The sequence below is a fragment of the Ornithorhynchus anatinus genome, chromosome 2, assembly GCF_004115215.2.
Source record: "Ornithorhynchus anatinus isolate Pmale09 chromosome 2, mOrnAna1.pri.v4, whole genome shotgun sequence".
NCBI classification, from domain to species: domain Eukaryota; kingdom Metazoa; phylum Chordata; class Mammalia; order Monotremata; family Ornithorhynchidae; genus Ornithorhynchus; species Ornithorhynchus anatinus.
The window spans coordinates 140706920-140730138 of NC_041729.1; the positions used below are offsets into that span (position 1 = coordinate 140706920).

Below are 23219 nucleotides of genomic sequence, written 5' to 3' on the forward strand. Positions count from 1 at the left end.
AGAGATGCTTGGGGGGGGTGGGGCAGTGAGTGCCAAATTTCTGAGCGTATTGGGAGTTCTGGATGTAGACTTTTAAGATCGTCGTGGGGGGTGGGGGTGCCATGTTTCTGGGTGCTCTGAACACCCTGGCATACAGACATCTAAGTCCTTCCTTTGGCGCCCCCTATGGAGCCCAACTCTGCCTCCTCCACCCTTTTGTGTTCTCCCTCGACCCTCCCCATCTGGATCTCTAGCCTATCTCTAGGTGTGACATCCCATCACTCAGAAAACCCAGGAAGGAGGGGAGTGGGGGCACACGAAGGAACTACTGGGAAACACCTGGAATAGATTCCAACAGATTTCAAGATATCCACAAGCCGGTCTAGGAAGAGGAGGGGAGGGAGCCCTAGGACACTGGCCCCCACCCGCCTCCCCATGCCGTTTTTTTTGGAACAGAGAGGGTAGGGGGAGAAAGGGAAGGGGGATGTGGAGCTGGAGTCCTTTCCCTGGAGAGCCCAGAGGGGACGTGCGTGTAGGCATAACCCGTAAGGGGTCCCGGGGGGTGGTCAGGCTGTGTCCAGGCTGCAGTAGATATTGAACCGGCCGCGCCCATCCTGGAGGTCATACTCTGCATCCAGGAAGTCCAGAGAGTTGTTGCTGGGCAGTCCACACAGCATGAACCTGTATGACACTTTGGTCCACTGCTTGCGTTTAGTTGGTGGCCACCCGCTCGTCCAGCTCAGCAGACTTGGGGAACAGGTCCTGGAGCAATCTGGGGGTCAGCCCGAGGGATGGAGGAGGCTGTCACTCTGGCCCTGGCCTTTCCCATCCCTGTCCTCTCCTCCCTCCACCCCATCCCCAGTGGGAACAGGTGGGTCCTGCCTGGAGCTGGCGGGCGTGCACGCATACCTGTAGTTGAGCACGGCGATGTGCTCCATGAAGCTGATCTGCAGCTCGGGGAGGTAGGCTTTCTCCTGGTCCATCATCTCCATGGGCCTTCTCCGGTGGGGCAGCGGTTGACACCAGAGGGCAGGGTCAGAGATCAGGGCCAGCGTTCCCCCACCACCACCTTAACCTAGAGGCCCACGTGCATAAGACCTTCCCCACCGTAGCTCTCTGCCCGGGTATCACGAGATCATGGCCACTCGCCCCAGGCCCACCCGGAGGGGCTTGCAGGTCTCTGGAGGGATGGGGGACAGGGACTCGGGCTGGGCTGATCATGTCCTCTGTGAGTCTTCTGCTGCCTGATGGAGCAGGTGACTGGCTCCTCTTGTCCAAAATCCCCTCCCACCAATCAGGAGCAGGTGGGAGAAAGAAATAGACCCAGCCCATGAGGATAGACTGTCTGCCCTCAGAAGCAAAGCACTGGAACAACCAGTGCAGGTCACTGCCCCTCAAACAACTAATGGTATTTATTGAGCACCTAGTGTGGGCAGACCACTTTACTAAGCGCTCGGGATAGAACAGTATAACGTAGTTGGTAGACTAGATCCTTGTCCACAAAGAGCTTATAGTCTAAAGGGGAAAAGGCTTTAAAATAAAATAGGGGAAATAAATCATAGAGTTTAAGCTTACGTACATACGTAAGTGCTGTGCTCCTGTGCCCTCCCCCTTCCATCTCTACTTCATCCACTTCTCAGCTGCCTACGGCAGTCGACCACCCCCTTCTCCTGGAAACATTATCTAGCCTCAGCTTCATTGACACTGTCTGTCTCTTTTGGTTCTCCTATCTCTCTGGCTGCTCACCCAAATCTACATCTCCAGCCCTGATCTCTCTCCCACTCTCCAGTCTCATGGTAGCTCCTGCCTTCAAGGCATCTCTACTTGGATGTCCTCCTGTCACCTCAAACTTAACATGTACAAAACAGAACTCCTTATCTTCCCACCCAAACCCTGTCCTCCTCCTGACTTTCCCATCACTGTAGAAGACACTGCCATCCTTCCTGTCTCAAAAGCCTATAACCTTGGCATTATCCTTGAGTTCTCTCTCTAACTCAACCTACATGTTAAATCCTGTCAGTCCCACCTTCACAACACAGCTAAAATCTGCCCTTATGTTTCCATTCAAACTGTTACCACGTTAATTCAATCACTCATTTTATCCTGCCTGGATTACTGCATCAGCCTCCTTGCTGACCTCTCAGCCTCCTGTCTCTCCCCATTCCAGTCCATACTTCACTCTGCTGCTCAGATCATTTTGCTGCAAAAACTTTCAGGCCATGCTTCCCCACTCTTCAAAAGCCTCCACTGCATCAAACAGAAACTCCTTACCCCTGGTTTTAAAGGACTAGATCACCTTGCCCCCTCCAAACCGCCCTCACTACTCTCCTATTACAACCCAGCCCACACACTTCACTCCTCTGACACCCATCCGCCTCTCCCCTCCCCCCACCAACCCTCTCCCCTACTTTCCCATCCTTCCCTGCAGTATCCTCAGAGGAGATCTCCTCCCTCCTCGCAAGTGCCACCCCCTCCACCTGTGCCTCGGACCCAATTCCCTCTCACCTTATTAAAACCATCGCCCCTGCCCTCCTCCCTTCCTTAACTTCTATTTTTAACCACTCAGTCTCCAAGGGCTCCTTCCCCTCTGCCTTCAAACATGCCCACGTCTCCCCCATCCTAAAAAAACCCACTCTTGACCCCTCTTCCCCCTCCAGTTATCACCCTATCTCCCTACTACCCTTCCTTTCCAAAATCCTAGAACGAGTCGTCTACAATCGCTGCTTAGAATTCCTTAACTCCCATTCTCTCCTGGACCCTCTCCAATCTGGCTTCCGTCCCCTCCACTCTACCGAGACCGCTTTCTCTAAGGTCGCCTGTGACCTCCTTCTTGCCAAATCCAATGGCTCCTACTCCATTCTAATCCTCCTTGACCTCTCTGCTGCCTTTGACACTGTCGACCATCCCCTCCTCCTCCATACCTTATCTCAACTTCGGCTTCACAGACTCCGTCCTCTCCCGGTTCTCCTCTTACCTCTCTGGCCTGTCATTCTCGGTCTCCTTCGCTGGCGCCTCCTCCCCCTCCCATCCTTTAACTGTTGGAGTTCCTCAAGGGTCAGTTCTTGGCCCTCTTCCGTTCTCCATTTACACTCACTCCCTCGGTGAACTCATTCGCTCTCACGGCTTTGACTACCATCTCTACGCAGATGACACGCAGATCTACATCTCCGCCCCTGTCCTCTCCCCCTCCCTTCAGGCTTGCATTTCCTCCTGCCTCCAGGATGTCTCCACCTGGATGTCAGCCCGCCACCTAAAACTCAACATGACCAAGATTGAGCTCCTCATCTTCCCTCCCAAACCCGGTCCTCTCCCAGACTTCCCTATCACCGTGGATGGCACGACCATCCTTCCCGTCTCTTGGGCCCACAATCTCGGAGTCATCCTTGACTCATCTCTCTCGTTCACCCCACGCATCCTATCCGTTACCAAGACCTTCCGGTTTCACCTTTACAATATCGCCAAGATCCGTCCTTTCCTCTCCACCCAAACGGCTACCTTACTGCTACGGGCTCTCGTTATATCCCGGCTAGACTACTGTGTCAGCCTTCTCTCTGACCTCCCTTCCTCCTCTCTCGCCCCGCTCCAGTCTATTCTTCACTCCGCTGCCCGGCTGATCTTACTGCAGAAACGATCTGGGCATGTCACTCCCCTTCTTAAACAACTCCAGTGGTTGCCTATCGACCTCCGCTCCTAACAAAAACTCCTCACTCTAGGCTTCAAGGCTCTACATCACCTTGCCCCTTCCTACCTCTCCTCCCTCCTCTCTTTCCACCGTTCACCCCGCACACTCCGCTCCTCTGCCGCCCACCTCCTCACCGTCCCTCGGTCTCGCCCATCCCGCCGTCGACCCCTGGGCCACGTCCTCCCACGGTCCTGGAACGCCCTCCCTCCTCACCTCCGCCAAACTGATTCTCTTCCCCTCTTCAAAATCCTACTTAAAACTCACCTCCTCCAAGAGGCCTTCCCAGACTGAGCTCCTCTTCTCCCTCTATTCCCTCTACCACCCCCCCTTCACCTCTCCGCAGCTTAACCCTCTTTTCCCCCCATTTCCCTCTGCTCCTCCCCCTCTCCCTTCCCATCCCCTCAGCACTGTACTCTTTCGTTCAACTGTATATATTTTCATTACCCTATTTATTTTGTTAATGAAATGTACATCGCCTTGATTCTATTTAGTTGCCGTTGTTTTTACAAGATGTTCTTCCCCTTGACTCTATTTATTGCCATTGTTCTTGTTTGTCCGTCTCCCCTGATTAGACCGTAAGCCCGTCAAACAGCAGGGCCTGTCTCTGTCTGTTGCTGACTTGTTCATTCCAAGCGCTTAGTACAGTGCTCTGCACATAGTAAGCACTCAATAAATACTATTGAATAAATACTATTGAATGAATAACCTTCACACTGTACCTCAGTCTTGTCTATCACACCGCTGACCTCTTGCCTACATCCCGTCTCTGGCCTGGAACATCCGCCCCCGTCCCTCCGTTCATATCTGACAATTACTCTTCCCACCTTCAAAGCCTTATTTAAGGCATATCTCCTCCAAGAGGCCTTTCCTGACTAAGCCTTCCTTTCCTCTTCTCCCATCCCTTCTGAGTTGCCTTGACTTGCTCCCTTTACTCATTCCCCTGCCCAAGCACCACCCCCACCCAACCACTCCAGCGCGACAGTCAGTCAACTCAGTTTGTATTTCTTAAGCACGTACTCTGTGTAGAGCTGTACTAAGTGCTTTGGAGAGTACAGAACAACAATACGACAGACACATTCCACACTCACATTGAGCTTACAGTCTAGAAACCTACAGACTATAAATTCCATATATATAGCTGTAATTTTATTGTATTTGTTGTATTTATTTAATGTATATTAATATCTGTCTTCCTCTCTAGACTAAGCTCATTGTGTGTAGGAAATGTGCCTGGTTATATTGTTATACTATTCTCTCCCAATTGCTTAGTACAATGATCTGCACACAGTAAGCACTCAATAAGCACTCACTGACTGGCTGACTTCTATCTCCTCCAGGCCTTTCAGAGCCCAGACCATCCCTCCATTTCTCCCTCAAGGACCTAGGACCCCAGGCCTACCCATTTCCAGGCTGTCCAGTGCTCTCACTGGTACCCAGTCCCCATATAGCCCTTGCCCATCCAGATTTCAAGGTGAGATGGGAAAGAAGAGCTTTCCCATGCCCACCCCCAGCCTGACACATACCAAGTCTCCCTGGGAGAAGAACTCCTTGTAGATCAGCTCCTGGAAGGAAACAAAGCCAGTCTTGCATGACAAAGACTCCCCAGTCCTCCTAGTGGGAAATGGCCTAAGACACCCCACTAGATCATGGAACTGGGGAACACCCCAAACCTTCACCCTGGCTTTGACCAGAAAAGCAGCATAACCTAGTAGAAAGAGCACAGACCTGGAAGTCAGAGGACCTGGGTTCCAATCCTGTCTCTGCCACTTCCCTGTTGCGTGACCTTGGACAAGTCGATTAACTTCTCTGTGCCTCAGCAGCGTGGCTGAGAAGCAGCGTGGCTCAGTGGAAAGAGCACGGGCTTTGGAGTCAGGGCTCATGAGTTCGAATCCCAGCTCTGCCACTTGTCGGCTGTGTGACTGTGGGCAAGTCACTTAACTTCTCTGTGCCTCAATTCCCTCATCTGTAAAATGGGGATTAAGACTGTGAGCCCCACGTGGGACAACCTGATTCCCCTATGTCTACCCCAGCGCTTAGAACAGTGCTCGGCACATAGTAAGCGCTTAACAAATACCAACATTATTATTATTATTATCTGTCAAATGGGGATTAAGACTGTGACCTCCATGTTTAACAGGGACTGTGTCCAACCTGATTAATTTCTATCCAATCAACAGCTTAGTATAGTGTTTGGCACATAGTAAGTACTTACATTATTACCTAGCTCTTGCCTTTTTTTCAATGGTATTTGTTAAATGCTTATTATGTGCCAGCCACTGTACCAGGTGCTGGGGAAGATACAAGCTAATCAGGTTGGACACAGTCCCTGTCCCATATGGAGATCACAGGCTTAATCCCATTTTACAGATGAGGGAACCAAAGCACAAAGAAGTTAAGCGACTTGCCCAAGTTCACACAGCAGGCAAGTGGCAGGGCTGGGATTAGAATCCAGATCCTTCTGACTCCCAGACCTGTGCTCTATCCAGTAGACCATGCTGCTTCACCCCTTGGGTGGAGCAAGGGAAGGAAAGGACATCCTGGCTGTCAGAGGGGTCAGGCACTGGAACAGAGGAGTAAGGGAGAGGGTGAACTCTTGAGCAGAGGCAAGGAGTTGGAATGGATGATCCTAGGGTTGTAGAATCATCCTCCCTGTTTTACAGGTGGGGAAACAGATAGGGGTCCAAAACCTGACTGGAATGCTAAGGGTAGGAACCTGAAGACTGGGCCTCCAACCCTCCTTTCCCCACCCAGAACCTCAGCCCTCCCCACTGTTGACAAGTGTGCCCACGTGGGTGGGGAGAGGGTGCAGGTGTGGTCCCTCTCCTAACCCATCTAGGGACTCACCACAGTAATAATAATAATGATGGTATCTGTTAAGCGCTTACTATGTACAAAGGACTTTTCTAAGCGTTAGGGGGATACAGAGTGATCAGGTTGTCCCACGTGGGGCTCACGGTCTTAATCCCCATTTTACAGGTGAGGTAACTGAGGCACAGAGAAGTGAAGTGACTTGCCCAAAGTCACAGGGCTGACAAGTAGCTGAACCGGGATTTGAACCCATGACCTCTGACTTCCAAGCCCGGGCTCCTTCCACTGAGCCATGCTGCTTCTCTATAATAATGATGGTATTTGTTCAGTGCTTACTATGTGTAAAGTACTGCTCTAAACGCTGGGGCGGGGGAGGGGGGACGGTACAGGGTGATCAGGTTGTCCCACGTGGGGCCCATTTTACAGATGAGGTAACTAAGGCATAGATAAGTTAAGTGACTTGCCCAAAATCACACAGCTGACAAGTGGTGGACTTGGGATTAGAACCCACAGCTTTTGACTCCAAAGCCCACGCTCTTTCCACTGAGCCACGCGCAATCTTCCGTGTGTAGTCTTCCATCCCTTGGTCTGGTCGGAAAGGTCGCAGGAGGTCATGGGGTGGCAGTTAGCAGGAGGCCGTGGTGCTGCTTGTTTTTCGGATCGCAGTCCACTGGACACGGGGGAACAGATCGGGACGTCGAGGGGGAGGGATGATTGGAGCATTCCTGCCACCTAGTGGGCACGACGGAGAACTGCACGGGACCCATGGCTCCGGTCGGTGAGAACTGGACCCTGAGCAGAGTGGGACGGGGGACAAGAAGGTGCGGGGGCCGAGGGAGAGGGAGGGGGGAAAAGATTGGACGCCCAGGGACCGGACTGTCCTCAGATGATGCCCAAGCCCCTTGCCCCCTTCATCCTGATAAATGCCCCCCGGCACAATTCCCTTCCTCTCCCAGGTCCCCAAGAGTGACGTGGGTGGCTGGGAACTACCCATTGCTTGCCCAGCCTTGGAGAACAGCGCCTCGGGCAGACCAACAGGCAGGACACTCAGTCCCTGGGGATAGGGTTAATTGCCTCTCCTCAACGCCCCCCAATATTACAGTGCTGTTGCTGCGGCATGTGCAAATCATCGGTGAATATGTGACACATGAGGGCCATGTGTGCCCCCCGTGGGCTGGGTTGTACCATGAGCCGATTGGGTGCCCACAGCGGTCTGGGTACCATCAGCAGCCTCAATGCCACTGAGGGCTGAACCAGCAAGGGCCCAGTCTCTTCCAGCATCTTGAGGCCCTGAGCCCCCATCAGGGTCATAAACGGTTCTGGTCATCAGTGACAGTCTGCTCACATAAGCCATTTGGGTACCATCGAGGATCCAAGATCCCCCAAGGGTTTGGGGACCACCAGCAGGAAAGCCTGCCTGCCAGCAGGAAAGTCTGCCTGTCTAGAATGGTGAAAGAGCCTGGATTTCCAACCCAGAGGTTAAGGAATGGAGAAGATGAGCCAGACTGGGGGTCCCCCCTCCCTTTCCTGCTCCCTCCTCCCTCCTAGACCCCACCTTCCACCTCCCAGTTATAGGGACATTGCAGGTCTGCATCCATGCCAGGCTGATCCTGGATCACAGGTTGGGGACCCTCGGGCCGGGCTGGCCGTACCTTCAGCCATCCTCAGCAAGTCCTTGAAGATCCTCAGGTGGTGGGCCAGGTCGGTGGCCAGAATGATATCTCTCATCAACTCCAGCATTCTCTGGTAGTCCTGGGTGTGGGGAGGGCAATCAGGGGCCAGACTACTGCTCCTTGCCCCAGGGAGGTCCTTGCCATTCATGGGATTTGGTGAGCTGCGGTGTAGAGACCTCCGGGAGACTTCTGGGCATATCAGCCAGTCCAATGCTAGGGGCTGTCTGCTATCCTTCGTGGGTGGCCATACCCCCTCCCCCACAGATTGACCCAGTGGACCCCGATATCTGGTCCAGGATGTGTCAGGCTGGATGTGGCTGCTGAGGTCTGTGGGCCTGAGCTGTCTCTGACCCTTTTCTGTCCACAAGAGGAAGCAGAAGTTGAAACTGGCTAATTCAGGCAGCAGCTAGGGCACTGAGGCCATGACCCCTCATTCCCCCCCACCCTCCATTTGGATCCTAGGCTGGGAGCTGTGACTTGTCATGACCAAGCCCTCTCCACACACCATGAGAAGCAGCATGATCTAGTGGAAAGAACATGGGCCTGGAAGTCAGAGGACCTGGGTTCTAATCCTTGATCCACCTAGGTCTTCTGTGTGACCTTGGGCAAGTCGCTTAGTTTCTCCATGTCTCAGTTTCCCCAACTGTTAAATGAGGATTAAATCCTACTCCCTCATACTTAGATTGAGAGCCCCTTGTGGGACAGGAACTGTGTCCAACCTGGTTAACTTGTATCTACTCCCATGCTTGTACCTCAGTATCCCACTTGATACATAAATAAATTGTGGTATTTGTTAAGCGCTTACTATGTGCAAAGCACTGTTCTAAGCGCTGGGGGATACAAGGTGATCAGTTTGTCCCACGTGGGGCTCACAATTTTAATCCCCATTTGACAGATGAGGTAACTGAGGCACAGAGAAGCTAAGTGACTTGCCCAAGGTCACACAGCTGACTAGCGGCGAAGCTGGGATTAGAACCCGTGACCTCTGACTCCCAAGCCCACGCTCTTTCCACTGAGCCACGCTGCTTCTGTACATAGTAAGCATTTAACAAATATACTACTACTAATATTAATAATGATGATGAAACCCTAGTCCCCCAGCCCAAGAGGGCTCCCTTCCACCTCAACCCCGTTTACCTTCCTGGAGAAGTGGTCAAAGATATTGCAGCCCTGGGTGCTAAGGATGGCTATGGCCTGAGTGAAAGTGATGTCTCATGGAGAGGCCAGCCCAGAGAGCCCCCGGGCTCCATAACAGTCACTGCACCCATCTCTCCACCACCCTCACTCCCAGGGCAAGTTCTGAAAATGGGACGGGTAAGAGAAAATGAGATCGTACTGGAAAGGGAGGGATGCAGTTTAGTTCACAGATAGAACCATGAGTGCAGGATGCATGACAGTGGATCAAGGGGCCAGGTGGAGACCTCTTGAACCAAGGAGGGAATTTGCATAGGGCCAGAAGGCAGGTGGGATGAGCAAGAAGATTCCTCAAGGTCCCTCCCATCCCAGGGATTTTATTGAATCCATGCCCTATGCTGGGGAGGGAAGGGGCAGGACAGGGATGGGGCTGCCCTGACAGTGACCACCACTGGGCTGGCATGGGATCCCTTTCCGTGACCCCACTCCTTGCCAGGGCAGTCCACAGTGCTTCCTCAGGAAAAGTGGAGAGGGGTTGTTGGGAGCTCAGGATGCTCCTAATCCAATATTTCCATGACAGAGCTCTCTGAGCTGTACAGTGGTGCCAGCAAGGATTTCTGAAAGAGAACAAACACCTGACAGTCACCCGGGCTGGGGGTGGAGAGCAGAATATGCCAGGTCCTGCTTATACTGCGGGGTGGGAGGGGGAACATGAAGCTGAGGTGGGTGCTGTAGGCAGCAGGCATTGGGGTGTCTGAGCTCAGGTCTGAGTGAGCCAAATATAGGAGAAGTTCAGGTGATGCAGATCCCAACAGTTTGTAGAGACTGGTGGCCAGGGGAAGGGGCTGAGGGGGGCTTCTAGGAGGAGAAGCAGTGCTCAAACACAGTAGTCGGGTTCCAGTGCCCACCTGGGGTCTTTGCAGCCCCTCTCAGAAAATCCCATGCCTTGTCAGAGGCCTGGGGTGAGTGAAGCTGGAAGCCCCAGTAGCTGGGAGGAACAATGGCTTCTCCCCAGAGCAAGAAGTCCACGGGGGACGGTGGGCACCATTCTGCCTAGCAAGGGCAAGATGGGCACCTTCATGCCCAGGGAGCTGGTGGCTCTGCAGGAGGGAGGAACATGGGGGAAAGAGGCAGGCAGACCCTCCTGTGGCTTGCTGTCCCTTGCCCAGCTGGTCAGCCCACCCCCAGGCACAAAGGGCAGAAACTGGAAAAAATTAAGGTTCAGAGAGGCTGGAGTCCACAGAATCTGAGAGGAAGCAGTGGCAGCCTTGGCTCAGGTATTTGGTCCCCAGATTCCAGGTACATCCCGGCCCTGACCAGAACTGGCTTGCCCCTTCCCTCCTGGATGTCTGGATCCCAATTCCCAGCCCTGGAGAGGCCAGCGGGGGCCAAGTCTCACCAAGGCCACCTGGAAGCTGTTGTTGGTGCCTCTGTGGTCCAGCTCATGGCACATGCAGATGAACAAGGCAAAGATCTCGATGTTCCTGGAATGTGTGTGAGGAACAGAGGGGAGGGGTGCTGGGGTCAGAGAGGAGGATGTTCAAGCCACCCCCCCAGCCACCAGCCTGGACTTCTGCCATCTCTCTGGAGATGGCAGGGTCCAGTCTCAGTAAGTGGGAGGAGGACGGGACTGCTGGTCTCCCTTCCATCTAGAGCAGAGGAACTGGACGTGGGTTCCAACTCCTTTCACTGCAGGAACAACTTCCTGGGTTCATTCATTCATTCTTTCCTTCTTTCAATCATATTTATTTAGCGTTTACTATGTGCAGAGCACTGTACTAGGGGCTTGGAATGTACAATTTGGCAACAGATAGAGATAATCCCTGCACAACAACGGGCTCACAGTCTAAAACAGGGAGACAGACAGCAAAACAAAACAAAGCAAGTAGTCAGGCATCAATACCATCAAGATAAATAGAATCATAGATATACACACATCATTAACAAAACAAAGAGTAATAAATAATATATACCAATATGCACAAGTGCTGTGGGGAGGAGAAGGGGGAAGAGCAGAGGGAGGGAGGGAGGAAGCGAGGGGAGGAGGAGCAGAGGGAAAGGGAGGGTTCAGACTGGGAAGGCCTCCTGGAGAAGGTGAGCTTTCAGTAAGGTTTTGAAGAGGGGAAGAGAGTTAAGTTTGGTGGATGTGAGGAGGGAGGGCATTCCAGGTCAGAGGGAGGACGTGGGCCAGAGGTTGACGGCGGGCCAGGCGAGAAGGAGGGACTGTGAAGAGGTTAGTGGCAGAGGAGTGGAGTGTACCGGGTGGGCTGTAGAAGGAGAGAAGGGAGGTGAGGCAGCAGGGGACAAGGTGATGGAGAGCTTTGAAGCCAAGAGTAAGGAGGTTTTGCTTCATGCGAAGGTTGATAGGCAACCTCTGGAGGTTTTTGAGGAAGGGAATGACATGCTCAGAGCATTTCTGTAGAAAGATAATCCGGACAGCAGAATGAAGTGTAGACTGGAGCGGGGAGAGACAGGAGAATAGGAGATCAGAGGGGAAGGTGATGCAGTAATCCAGTTGGGAAATTATGAGAGCTTGTACCAGCAAGGTAGCAGTTTGGCTGGAGAGGAAAGGGAGGATCTTGGTGATGTGAAGGTGAAACCAGCAGGTTTTGGTGATGGATTGGATGTGTGGGTGAAAGAAAGAGCAGAGTCAAGGATGATCCCGAGGTTGCAGGCTTGTGAGACGGGAAGGATGGTAGTTCCGTCCACAGTGACAGGGAAGTCAGGGACAGGACAGGTTTGGGAGGGAAGATAAGGAGATCAGTTTTAGACATGTTGAGTTTTAGGTGGTGGGCAGACATCTAGGTGGAGATGCCTTAGAGGCAGGAGGAGCTATGAGCCTGGAGGGAGGGGGAGAGAACAGGGGAGGAGATGTAGATTTGGGTGTCATCTGCGTAGAGATGATAGTTGAAACCATGGGACCAAGGGAGTGAGTATAGATGGAGAACAGAAGGGGGCCAAGAACTGACCCTTGAGAAACCCCTACAGTTAGTGGATGGAAGGGGGAGGAAGAGCCTGTGAAGGAGACCGAGAATGAACGGCCAGAGAGATAAGAGGAGAACCAGGAGAGGACGGAGTCCATGAAGCCAAGGTTGGATAAAGTGTTGAGGAGAAGGGGATGGTCGTCAGTGTCAAAGGCAGCAGAGAGGTCCAGGAGGATTAGAGTAGAGTAGGAGCCGTTGGATTTGGCAAGAAGGGGGTCACTGGTGACCTTTGAGAGGGCAGTTTGGATGGAGTGGAAGGGACGGGAGCCAGATTGGAGGGGGTCCAGGAGAGAGTTGGAGTTGAGGAATTCAAGGCAGTGATTGTAAATGACTCAATCCAGGAGTTTGGACAGGAAGGGCAGGAGGGAGAAAGGACAATAACTGGAAGGGGAAGTGGGGTCGAGAGAGGGTTTTTTTAGGGTGGGGGAAACATGGGCATGTTTGAAGACAGAGGGGAAGAAGCCATTGGAGATTGAGTGCTTAAAGGTGGAAGTTAAGGAGGGGAGGAGGGAAGGGGGCGATAGTTTTTATAAGATGGGGGGATGAGAGGCGGAGAGATCATGGGGGTCTTTAAACTCAGGACAAACCCTTCATTCCCCACCAAGACTGTCAGGGGGAGTGGGTCTTCTGAGAGGCAGGGGGATGGTGATCCTCAACTCCTCCCTCTCTTTCAGCGTCCATAGTCAGTCTGGCCCCTGGTTCCTCCTCTGCGACATCTCCAGAATTTGTCCCTCCCTCTTCGCAGGTCCAGGAACTTGTCATTTCCCTCCCCACTACTGAATCAGCCTCCTCACTGCCCTCTCTGCCTCCAGTGTCTCCCCTCTCCAGTCGATCTTTCACCCTTCTGCCTGGATCATTTTTCTAAAACAGTGTTCTATGAACATCTCCCCACCCTTCCATCTGTCTCCACAACAAGTAGGAACTGCTGACCATTGGCTTAGCTCCCTCACTCCTAATTATCCTCACTATTCTCCCAATACACCCCAGTTCTCATGCTCAACCCAACCTACTCAATCTTCCTCTTGAGTCACCTGTTCTTCAGTCTTTTCTCTCTCTCGCCACCACCCTCTTGCTCATATCCTCCCTACATTCCCTTTCACAACTGACAAATCATTGCTCTTCCCATTTTCAAGGTCCTTCTGAAATTACATCTCTTCCAGGAGTCCTTCTCCCGTTAATCTCTCATCTCCCCACTCTATTTCTGTCCCATCTGACACTTCAGCAGTTCCTTGTCACATAGACAGTGTGACTTAGTGGATAGAGCACGGGTCTGGGAGTCAGAAGGACCTAGATTCTTATCCTGACTGCTGTTTGACCTTGGGCAAGTCACTTAACTTTTCTGGGTCTCAGTTACCTCATCTGGAAAATGGGATTAAAAGTATGAGCCCTATGTGGGACAGGGATTGCGTCCAACCTGATGAACTTGTATCTACCCCAGCGCTTAGAACAGAGCTTGGCATATAGTAAGCACTTAACAAGTACTATTATCATTGTTGTTGTTAATAATAATAATAACAATCATTATTAATATTGAGCACTTGGTAGCAACCTGAACTGTGGGTAGAGAATGTGTCTACCTACTCTGTTGTATTTTATACTCCCAAGCACTTAGTATAGTGCTCTGCACAGAGTCAGTGCTCCATAAATAAGAATGAATGAAGTGCTCAATATATACCATTGATTGACTGACAGTTTCACCCCCACTTTAGCACTTATGTAAATATTCCTATACTCCATTGCTTCCACCTACCTGAAATTTATTTTATTATCTGTCTTTCCTCCTAGACTGCAAGCTCCTTGAGGGGAAGGGATCGTGTTTACTAAACTCTACTGTACTCTTCCAAGTGCTTAGTTGAGTGCTCAATAAATACCGTTGGCCGAATGATTGATGGACAAAACCACCTTTGTACTGGTGGGCTCAGACTGCAGCATGGGCTAGGGAGACCGCAAACATAATAATGTTGGTATTTGTTAAGTACTCACTATGTGCAGAGCACTGTTCTAAGCGCTGGGGGAGATACAGGGTCATCAGGTTGTCCCACGTGAGGCTCACAGTTAATCCCCATTTTACAGATGAGGTAACTGAGGCACAGAGAAGTTAAATGACTTGCCCACAGTAATAATAATAATGTTGGTATTTGTTAAGCGCTTACTATGTGCCGAGCATTGTTCTAAGCGCTGGGTAGACATAGGGGAAGCAGGTTGTCCCACGTGGGGCTCACAGTCTTAATCCCCATTTTACAGGTGAGGGAACTGAGGCACAGAGAAGTTAAGTGACTTGCCCACAGTCACACAGCCGACAAGTGGCAGAGCTGGGATTCGAACTCATGAGTCCTGATTCCAGGGCCCGTGCTCTTTCCACTGAGCCACGCTGCTTCTCATCACACAGCTGACAAGTGGCAGAGCCGGGATTTGAACCCATGACCTCTGACTCCCAAGCCCGTGCTCTTTCCACTGAGATACGCTGCTTCTCCGCATTCTGGGGACACTGCTTAACCCTGCCCTGCCCCCACCTTCTATTCTTCTAGAGCTTTGGGTTGGGGACACTGGAGAGTCTCTCTCAGAACAAGATCCCTTTCCCATTTTGCCCACAGAGCTGGGATCCAGTCTCCTGTCTCCCTCTCCACCCCTACCCAAATCTCCCCAGGGGCGGGGCTTACTTCCCCCTCAGCTGGATGCCCGGCTTGGTGGGAAGGGGCTCCCTAGAGACACTTGGCCAGCTCCAGGTTCTTGTAGAGCAGGTAGCAGAAGTGGGAGACAGAGAAGGTGTGCATCCAGTTGTGGAAGTGGGAGCTGCGGAAACTCTTCTTCATCATTAAGCAGAAGCTGCAAGGGACACTACCCTCTAGAGCCGGACTTCTAGACTGCCTGCCCGCTCCCCTTCCAGAGGCTCACCCCCTCCAGAAGCCCACCCTGGATGACAACACCTCACTCCAAAGATCGCAGTCATTCTGTACCCCACCATGAGTGGTGTGGTTAGCCTGGTGTCTCTGCCTCCGAGGATCAGAGGTTGGGGGAGGGTGCTGTGGTTTCTAGAGGTGTTTCTGTTTCTTTAATGTGCCTTCTTGGATGCTTTTTTCAAGACCGGTGTTGCTGTGGCGCCGGGCTGTCCCATCAGACTGTCAGCCCCACAAGGACAGGGACGGTATCTTTTCCTCAGCCCTTAGCCAGTGCCCCAGTTAGCATCTGATGGGGCAGATAGAGTGGACACACACACGGACTGTCAGCTTCTTGGGGGTGGATCAGTCTGAGGTGGAGGTGGTCCTGAAGTATGGGGGAGGCTGGAGTAAGGTTGGGGGAGTGGTCCTTAAATCCAGCCCACCTGCAATGAGCATCTAGGAGGAGAGACTAGGTCTACCCTAAGAAAATGAAGTTTGGGGATTACCCCTGGCTTTCCATCTTCCAGGTCACCATGCCATTGATAATGGAGACTTGGCTTGACTGTGTGCTCAAGGGCACAGAGGGGGCACTGGGGAGGACAGGTGGGACCAGGACATGGAGGTGGGACATCGGGGGTGAGAGTCAAGGGGGAGCACTATGCCAATGTCTGCCGGTCAATTTTGTAATTGTTGATGAAGTTTATGTGCTGCTGCATGCTCAAGGTGGCCTGAGGGAAGAGGGAGGGGCCAATGCATCCGTCACTCATCACTGCCCTCAGCTGCCTTCCCCCTTCCTCCCTTGGTGGGACAAGAAAGGGGCTTTGACTGCCCTAAAATCACCCTGACTCCAGCCCCGGGGTTCCTCAAGGATCTCCCCCTGTCAGGCCTTTGGTCTCCAGGCCCCACCCCAGTAAGAATGTCTCTTACCCTTCTCTCTTCCCCTCCGTGAGTGGACAGAAGCTCCCCGAAGTGTGGGAGGCATCTGTTTCCAGAGCTCCAATCTGAGGGGACCCCCATCCTCTAGGCACAACTGACCCGCCTTCCCACATCTCTTGATCATCCATTCTGAGCATCTCTGTCTGACAGCTGGGAAGTCTCTGTGAGGTCTAACCCTAAACCCTCCTACTGCACCCCCTCTTGCTTCCACAAAGTCAGGTTTCCCTCAAGAGTATCTGCTTTCAGCCTAACCCTGGAGATGTTATGAAAGAGGGAGGAGGTTGGCAGGGAGAGAGGAGAAAGGATGGGGAAGAAGAGGGGCTGAGGCGAAAATGGGAAGGGGAACTAGGAGGCTTCCTCACCATGGAGGTGTCATCCTCGGGGAGAGAGCGGGGGGTGTAGGTGAAGCAGGAGAAGTTGGAGTCAATGTTGGCCACGGCTGGATTCCATCCCGGAGCAGGTTGGTGTATTCGTCGTCAGAGACCTGGAGGGGAGAGTGGTTAAGACAGGATGGGGTGTTTTTTACAGGCCAATATTCTCTTCCCCGTCCGCTCCACCCTATCTGAGCTGCCCCATCTGTTCAGCCCCACTTGCTCCTCCCCAAACTCTCCACCCCATCCCTTCCTCCCCACCCTATCTGAGCTGCCCCATCTGTTGAGCCCCATTTGCTCCTCCCCAAACTCTCCACCCCATCCCTTCCTCCGCATCCCATCCACCCTATCCCTTCTGTTCCGGCTGAGCTGCCCCATCCATTCAGATCTGTCCCCTCTGCCCTATTCGCACTGCCCCATCTATTCAGCTCCATATGTTCAGCCTCATCCCCTCTGCCCTAGCCACACTGTCCCATTCATTCAGCCCCATCCATACAGTCCCACCCTGTCTGCCTCATCCATTCAGCCCCATCTGTTCATCCTCGCCTCTGGCCCCTCAGCTTCATCCCCTCAGCCTCTCCATTCAGCCCAGTCTATTCATCTTTGCCTCCGGCCCCTAGCTTCTTCCCTTCAACCTCTGCAGCCCAGGGTTGCAGCCCTGGCTTGGCTCACTCCCTGGGCCTGTGGGAGGGGCTGGCTCCCCCAGCCACTCTCAACCCCTTCCTCCATGACTCAGGCCGGAGCCATAGCAGTGCCTGGGGGTGAGTAGGTCAAGCTGAAGCCCAGGCCCCCCTGCCCTGCTGAAGGGTCACCTTCATGAGGTACATCATCATCTCGTTCGCCAGGTGGCTGTGGTGCTGGGCCTCATTCACCTTCTTGTAAAGCAGGGACTGCCAGGGAGAGAAGGGATCGTGAGCCAGGGACCTCCGACCTGTCCCATTATATCTCAATCTTCTCACCCGTGCCTCTGTTTCCCTACCAAAGTCTCCACCTTCCCATCAAGGTCTCCATTTGCCCACTAATGTCTCTTTCTTCTCTCCAGTGTCTCCTTTCCCACCAATGTCTCCACCTTCCCACCAGTGTCTTCACCTTTCCATCAATGTCTTTGCCTTCCTGGCAGGATCTCCATTTACTTGACAATGTCTCTTCCATCCCTGCGCTATCTCTACTTCTGCCAGTGTCTCTACCTTCCTGCTAGTGTCTTACCTTTCCCATCAATGACTCCACCTCCCTCCACAGTCTCCACTTTCCTACCAATGTCTCTTCTTTCCTACCAGTGTTTCTATCTTTCTGATAGACACCATTTTTCTATCAATGCCTTTACCTTCCCTCCAATGTCTCTACCACCCTGCCAATATCTCCACCCTCCACCATTGTCTCCACCTTCCTGCCAGTTTCTCCACCTTCCTGGTAGTGTCTCCCCTTTCCTGACAGTATCTCCATTTTCCTACCAAATTTCCTGGCTTCCCGCTAATGTGTCTATCTTCCCACCAATATCTCTACCTTCTTGTTAGTCTCTCCACCTTCCCACCAAGTGTGGGCAGATCCTGTGTGTGACAATGACCAGACTCCTATTGGAGATGGAACTGAAGTCAAAGAAACTTGCAAGGCCTGCTGCCTATTAACTACATTTTCCAGAGGCCCAAGGCCTTCATTTCCCAGAATTATCTTGATATATGAGCCAATGAACAAGCCAGGCAGTCTTTAAATTCAGGAGCAGAATTTTTGCTCCCTCTCTTCCTGGATCCTGGGGTACACTCTGGTGTCTTGCCGGACATCCTGTTCCATGTGTTGACCTAGGGGTACCCATAATAATGATGATGATGATGATAATAATAATAATGATATTTGCTGAGCACTCACTTTGTGCCAAGCACTGTATTAGCGCTGGGGTCGATACCATAGGGTAATCAAGTCCCACTTAGGGATCACAGTCCAAGTAAGAGAGAGAACAGGCATTAAATCCCCATTTTACAGATGAGAAAATTGAGACTCAGAGAAGTCAAGTGACTTGCTCAAGATCACAGAGCAAAGACAGGATTAGAACCTAGGTCCTCTGACTTCCAGGCCCATGCTCTTTGCAGGGCCATGCTGTTTCTACCCATGCTTGGAACTTGGGGCATCACAGAGAGTATATCCTTTGATATATCTTTGGATATACTGAGACCTGAATAGCTAATACAGTGTAAACAGTGGTTTAGCTTTCCTCTTTCCCTGTGACTGGGTCTTAAATGAAACGGTATCAGAACTTTGAACGTTTATTAGATGTCTGGAGAGTAGAGTGGGGAGGTGCCATGGATTTCCTTCTGCTTCCTTCACATGGGCCTGGTAGCATCTGGTAGCCCATGGCTCCCTGTTTGCCACATGCCCAGTGATGTGAGTCCCGAGGCTTGGATTCTGGAGTTGAGACCCCCTTAAGGGACTCCGCTAACTTCCCCCCAGTCGTTTCCCTCCATTACCAATCACAACTTTCTGAATCTCAAGTAGCACAGGCTCCCTTCCTCAACTACAGCCCAGCCCTGGGTGGAGCATGGGGCTATTGTGACTGGAGGGTATGGGAAGGGAAGGGGCAGGAGGAGATGGTGGGCTGGGAGTGGGAGCAGAGGATTGTGGTGGTGGTGCAGAAGGAGGGGATAGGGGATAAAGGATAGGGATAGGAGGTAGGGGAAATAAGAGTCAGAAGGTAAGAGGCCATAGATGAAGAGATAAGGGACAGAGGACCTAGGAAAAGGTCAGGGATAGAGGTCAGGGACAAGAGAAAGGCGATGAGGAGAGAGGATAGAGGATATGAGAGAGGGGAAAGGGAAAAGAGAATGGGACAAGGGAAAGGGGAAAGAGTGCATGAGTTGGAGGATGGAGAAAGGGGATAGAGGATGGGTATGGGGAGAAGGGATGGGGACAAGGGAGAAAGGACAGAGGAGAGGGGCAGAGAGTGGGGATAGGGAAGAATGGATAGAAGAGAAGAGATAGGGGCTAGGGGTCAGGGGAGGCACTGGGGACGGAGCCCAGCCAGGGTTGTTCACGTGAGCGATGCTGATGCCACAGTAGATAGAGAAGGCTGTCAAACTCGCTGATCCAGAGTCCGTTGATCTTGTTCACCAGCTTGGCCACCCCGATGACTTCTGAGGGAGTCACAGAGTGGGAGCGGGAGGAGGATGAAGAGGGGTGAGTTTTTTTCTTTTTTTCATGCCGTTTGTTAAATGCTTACTATGAGTCAGGCACTGTCACTAAGCGCTGGTGTAGATACAAGCTAATCAGATTGGACACAGTCCATGTCCCATGTGGGGCTGGCAGTTTTAATCTCCATTTTACAGAATGGGAAACTGAGGCAAAGATAGGTTAAACAACTTGCCCCAGGTCACACAGCAAGCAAGTGCCCGAGCAGGGATTCGAACCCAGGTCCATGCTCTTTTCACTAGGCCACATTGCTTCAGGATCAGCAAAAGCCACTTCCAAAGTCTGCCTAGACTCTAACCAACTTGTGGGCAGGGAAAGTGTCTGTTATGATGTCCCAAATACTTAGTACAGTGCTCTGCACACAGTAAGCAATCAGTAAATAAGATTTAATGAATGAATGAATGAATGAATGAATGCTCCACTTACAGTAAGCGCTCAATAAATATGATTGACTGACTGCCCCTACTGGCTCAGTGATCCCCCGGCCGGCAACCAGGCAGGAGGGCCTAACCCACTGGACAACACTTTAGGGGTCAAGGGTTGTCTGAGCCTGGTGGGCACTGCCTGGCCTCTCGTGAGAGGGCTCTCACCTATGAGTCAATAAGGGCACGTGCCTCCTGGTCAGGTCGATCTCACATCCAGGCTAATCAACCTCTGGCCTCCCATCCCTAGCCCCCAGCACCCATCCTCCCCTCTTCCTCACCCCCAAATCCTGGTCCACCTCACCCCATGCCCTTGTCTTCCACCTGAGTAAAGCAACCTTGATAATTGCTACCTTTCCTCCCACAAGCAAGGGCCCCCGCTCCCAACATTCTCTGGACCTGCTGGGCCGCTCTAGTAAAAGCTGCTATTGTGTGCCAGCCCCACTGCCTCCTCGAGAAGCTGGCACTGGCTCTCCACCATGCCATCAAGGAGACCCTGTCTCATCCAGCCTCCCACTGGAGGGAAAGAGAAAAACACTCCCAGAATGAGGCACATCGTGAAGCCTTCATAAAACCCCAGCAAGTCTGGTGGCTGCTGTAGTGGTCGCAGTGGCTGTGGGTGTGTGCTGAACTGAGTCCCCAGGACCTTGAAATTCTGCTCCTGTAGCCGCAGGAAGCAACATGGCTCAATGGAAAGAGCACGGGTTTGGGAGGCCAAGGTCATGGGTTTGAATTTGCCACTTGTCAGCTGTGTGACTGTGGCCTCAATTACCTTATCTGTAAAGTGGGGATTAAGACTGTGAGTCTCACATGGGACAACCTCATAATAATAATAATGTTGGTATTTGTTAAGCACTTACTATGTGCCGATCACTGTTCTAAGCGCTGGGGTAGACATAGGGGAATCAGGTTGTCCCACGTGGGGCTCACAGTCTTAATCCCCATTTTACAGATGAGGGAACTGAGGCACAGAGAAGTTAAGTGACTTGCCCACAGTCACACAGCTGACAAGTGGCAGAGCTGGGATTCGAACTCATGAGCCCTGACTCCAAAGCCCGCGCTCTTTCCACTGAGCCACGCTGCTTCTCAACCCCTGTATCTACCCCAACGCCTAGAACAGTGCTCGGCACATAGTAAGCGCTTAACAAATGCCACCAGTATTATTATTATTACTGATTTTGTTTCTATTTTGCTTATCTGTGTCTGTGTTTTAGGCTGTTTGGGTCTTTTATTGTTTCATTAGTCATGCATGATGTGTCTGTCTCCAGTTCCTTCTCTCCCATTTCTGGTCACAGACTGTGAGCCCCAGAGTGAAGGGAACCATGGCCAATTCCACCTCCGCACACTTTTCCAGCACTTAGGACAGTGCTCTGTACACAGTAAGAGCTTAATAAATACTAAATTCTACTCTCTCCTATTAAGACTGTGAGCCCCATGTGAGAAAGGGACTGTGTCCAACCAGTTAACCTATTTCGACCCCAGCACTTAGAAAAATAGTTGACATATAGTAAGTGCTTAACAAATATAATAATAAGAATGACGGACATTATTCTTATTATTCTAATACTCCTCTGCAGACTTTGGCCGCCACCAAGTTCCTTGGCAGCTCCCTGCAGTTCCTCCAGTCCTCTCTGCCTTGGCCGGCCCTGTGGCTTTCCCTGCTGAGGCTCTCCCCCATTCTTCTCTGCCCTTCAAGCTCTGCAGCTCCCCCGGCCCTGGCCATCCCCCAGTCCTCCGCTCCCTGTCCCCTGTCATCAGAGTTCCCCTGTCCCCTGCCATCAACCAGTCCTCTCCACCCCCGCGGTCCACGCAGCCTCACAGCCCCACAGCCCTCTGCCCTTGCCCCAGTCCTGTCCTCCCCGACAGGCCCTGCAGCTCCCCCAGCCGAGCGCCCCACCATGGTTCTCGTCCTTTCTCCCCTTCTCCATTGTCACCTCCATTGTCACCAAGACAAAGGCCTTGTTTGAGAAGTTGGTATTGTCTCTAGCGCCACCCAGTGGACAAAGTCAATGTATGAGAAGCTAGGATCGTCCACCAGGTGGCGAGAGAGAGGCCGGGTCCCTGGGTGAGAAGGTGGGATTGCCTCTCTATCGCCATCTTGCGGATAAAAGTTACTCCTGAGGATCCGGGATGGCCTCTCGATCCCCAAGTGGTAGATAAAGACCTTGTACGGGAAGATCTTATGGCCTGTTTATCGCCACCCGATGGACAAAGATCTTGTATGAGAAATTGAGCACCTGGGAGGTTGGGTCTCTGGCTGAAGCAGTGATCATCAATCGCACCCTTTTCTCTCCATCCAAACTGCTCTCATGTTAATCCGAGCACCTATCCTATCGCATCTTGGTCCCTGTATTAGTCTCCTTGCTGACCTCCCTGCCTCCTGTCTTTCCCCTTTCCAAGCCTGCTTCACTCTGCTGCTAGAGTTATTTTTCTACAGAAAAGTTCAATACCGGTTTCCCCACTACTTCAAGAACCTCGAGTGGTTGCCCATCAACCTCCACATCAGAGACTCCTTACCACCAGCTTTAAAGGACTCAGTCACCTTGCCCTTTCCTATCTCACCTTACTACTCTCCTTCTACAACCCAGCCCGCACACTCTGCTCCTCCAGTGCCAACCTACTCGCTATATCTCATACTCGTCTATCTCATGGCTGCCCTCTCGCCCACATCCTGCCTCTGGCCTGGAATGCCTTCCCTTTTCGTGTGTGACAGACAATTACTCTGCCCCCTTCAAAGCCTTAATGAAGGCACATCTCCTTCAAGAGGCCTTTCCTGACTAAGCCAACAGTATGTGCTTCATAATCAAACTTATTTATTGAAGTTATGTGCAGAACACTGTACTAAGTGCTTGGGAATGTACAACTGTCCTTGAAAAATACCGTGAAAATGTCAGGGTGAAGATCGGCAATTCCGATCATAGGGTTCGATTAACCCAGGTGGTGATATAAATAGAAAGATTCAGAGACAGGAGTCGGGATAGCGCAGAAAGGAGGAAAGTGCTACACCTCCATTCGTCCCGGTGGAATACAAGTGGCGTGTAGCACTGAGCCTCCCTCAGAACATTGCCTTTACTGAAGCATACAGCCTCACAAGGAAGGGAGGAATGGGGAGTTCACAATCAGTTCCTGGGTTCAGTTCATATTTTCTGGAGATAAGCATATGTGCAGTTGACA

General features: G+C 52.0%; 1 pseudogene; it reads right to left on the reverse strand.

Moving 5' to 3' along the window:
- Positions 1–545: 545 nt before the first annotated feature.
- Positions 546–23219, reverse strand: part of LOC114805667 — a 79446-nt pseudogene continuing 56772 nt past the window's right edge.